We start from the raw sequence: 3,144 nt of genomic DNA on the forward strand, positions 1-3,144 counted from the left end.
AAATAAATAAATAAATAAATAAATAAATAAATAAATAAATAAATAAATAAAACAAAAAGGGCCAAAAGCAGCAGCCAAAAAAGAAGAAACGTAATATCATATCTTTGATGTTGATATAGATTTTACAGAACGGGCAACATTATTCTAAACGTATCTGATTTAATCAATTGATAAATACCAAAGAAACTGTATACTCAGTTTTCTTTTAAATTACTTGGTTAGAAATAATAAACATATAGAAGTGTGTACTTTTTGCATATGTGCTCTTGTGTTTATGTATGTCAGGGTAGAGGGCGTTGCTTTGAATGGCCTCTTTTTTTTTTTTTTTTTAATCTGCTTTTTAAAGTTATTTTAAGTTACAAAATTCCAGAAAGAAACAACTGTATAATTGAAGTTCCAAAAAGGGCATCTCTAAGAATAAATACTAAATGTCCTTTTCTTTTAATATAATTTATTGTCAAATTGGTTTCCATACAACACCCAGGGCTCATCCCAACAAGTGCCCTGCTCAATGCCCATCACCCACTTTCCCCTCCCCCACCCCCCATCAACCCTCAGTTTGGTCTCAGTATCCAAGAGCCTCTTATGGTTTGCCTCCCTCCCTCTTTGTAACTTTTTTTTCCCCTTCCCCTCCCCCATGGTCTTCGGTTAAATTTCTCAAGATATACATATAAGTGAAAACATATGGTTATCTTTCTCTAACTGACTGATTTCATTCAGCATAATACCCTCCAGTTCCATCCACATTGCTGCAAATGGCAGGATTTCATTCTTTCTCACTGCCAAGTAGTATTCCATTGTACATATAAACCACATCTTCTGTATCCATTCGTCATTTGATGGACATTTAGGCTCTTTCCATAATTTGGCTGTTGTTGAAAGTGCTGCTATAAACATTAGGGTGCATGTGCCCCTATGCATCAGCACTCCTATATCCTTGGGTAAATTCCTAGCAGTGCTATTGCTGGGTCATAGGGTAGTTCTATTTTAACTTTTTGAGGAACCTCCACACTGTTTTCCAGAGTGGCTATACCAGTTTTCATTCTCACCAGCAGTGCAAGAGGGTTCCCATTTCTCCACATCCTCTCCAGCACCTATAGTCTCCCGATTTGTTCATTTTAGCCACTCTGACCACCATAAGGTAGTATCTCAGTGTGGTTTTGATTTGGATTTTCCTGATGATGAGTGACGTTGAGCATCTTTTCATGTGTCTGTTGGCCATCTGGACGTCTGCTTTGGAAAATTGTCTATTCATGTCTTCTGTCCATTTCTTCACTGGATTATTTATTTTTCCAGTGTGGAGTTTGGTGAGTTCTTTATAGACTTTGGATACTAGCCCTTTATCCGATACGTCATTTGCAAATATCTTTTCCCCTTTTGTCAGTTGCCTTTTAGTTTTGCTGAGTTTCCGTTCCTTCTATGGCCGTGATGCTGATGATGCCTACTGAGCTTTCTTGCCTTTTTAAACACTATGATTCCTCTTGATGTCTGCTATTTTCAATCTTTCAATGTTGTCTTCCTCTTTCAAGATCTGCTTTTGCCAAAGATAATTCTCTTTTTCCCAAATTCACCCTTAACTCATTGCTCTTAGAATGCTTGTTATTCCTTTAGACTTTACCCCAGACTTCATTCTCTCAATATTTTCCCAGCTAATACAATTTCCCTTATTAAGAATCCTCATATTACATATTCCATTTTCTAGCATTTCCACAGTGCTATCTTTTTACATTTATAATATGATTATTTATTTAGTTAGTGTTTATTTCCTGAAACATTAGCTCCACGTAGGAATTCACCATGTTTTTCTCAGTCCTATACTAATATCTGGCACGACACAGATTATATTTAACTATGTGCTGAATGAATAAATATCTAATAATTGACTTGACGGTTATTTTCCAAATGAATCTTCCTTTCTGAATTGAAAATATTGTTGTTAAGTTGGTTAATATATACTTGGTGAAGGAGTAATTATGTAGATGTAATTTTATACAAAATATAGTTATTTTCTTAACTTTTATATTTTTCACACCATGCTAGACCTAGTTAGTCACCAATATTCCCAGTCAGTAACAAAAAGTCAGCCTACTGAATAAATACATTTAAATACATATTATTTGAACTATATGTCATAAAAATGTAATAAGGAAGAACCCTTTTGTTCTGGCCACTGGGATAATGAAACATTTTAATAGAATTTATGCTGTATTCCTGTGGAATACACACTTATACAGCTTCTGAAAAAAAATATTTTTTTAAAGTGTAGATAAAAGTTTAGATAAAAGATTTAAAAGTTTTACCAACTCTCTCTACTTATGACCCAGCCATTGTTTCAAGTGTTTTAGTGCAGGCTGTGTGTTTGGAGCCTAGGAGAGCGTCACCTGTGAGAGGAGGAAAGGGCTGGTCAGCCATTTAAAGACACCCCGGCCTGACTGGCCAGTACTCGTGCTAAGTAGATCGGCCACTAGAGGGCACAAGGACCTATCAAAAGATTCACTCTGTTTTGTTTCTTGGGTTGTGGGTTTTTTGTTTTTGTTTTTTTTTTTTGTTTGTTTGTTTGTTTGTTTTGCTTCAAACTGGGGAAGGGAGGGAGAAACAGGGGGGAAAATATTATGGAATTAAATTCCAACTATTTTAAATTCCAGAATAGCCGGCAAGCCGATCAGAAGTTTAAAGTCACTTCTGTTTTAGGGGAGGCCAACGTAAGTCTTGCACAGATTTGCAATGTTTAGGAAAATTTATCATAAACACCTTTATTAATAAATATTGCATATGCCTTGACATCCAGAAAACATTTTCCTGTGATTATCATGAAGGTACACTTTTTGTCTAGAAACACCCTGGGATACTCCTTCCTTTTATTTATTTTTTTTCTGTCTCACACACCCTTCAGTGTAAAGATTACTTTTCATCTTTTCTGGGGATTCTCCCTTGAGAGTATCAGCCCTGAGAATTAGTTCCATCCTCGTGCGCACTGAAAATTGTAGAATCGACCATGCGATCATCTCACCCACGTGGTAAGTGCTTGCTAGGTGTCAGACACGTGCTGGGTGGGGCTGGAAACATGACCTCATGATCCTTGAAGCAGGGAACTCAGAGACCACAGGGCCTGAGGGGAAATTAACCTTTAACAAAAAAGAAACA

The sequence above is a fragment of the Herpailurus yagouaroundi genome, unplaced genomic scaffold (genome assembly GCF_014898765.1).
Source record: "Herpailurus yagouaroundi ecotype Mexico unplaced genomic scaffold, PumYag 188, whole genome shotgun sequence".
NCBI lineage: Eukaryota > Metazoa > Chordata > Mammalia > Carnivora > Felidae > Herpailurus > Herpailurus yagouaroundi.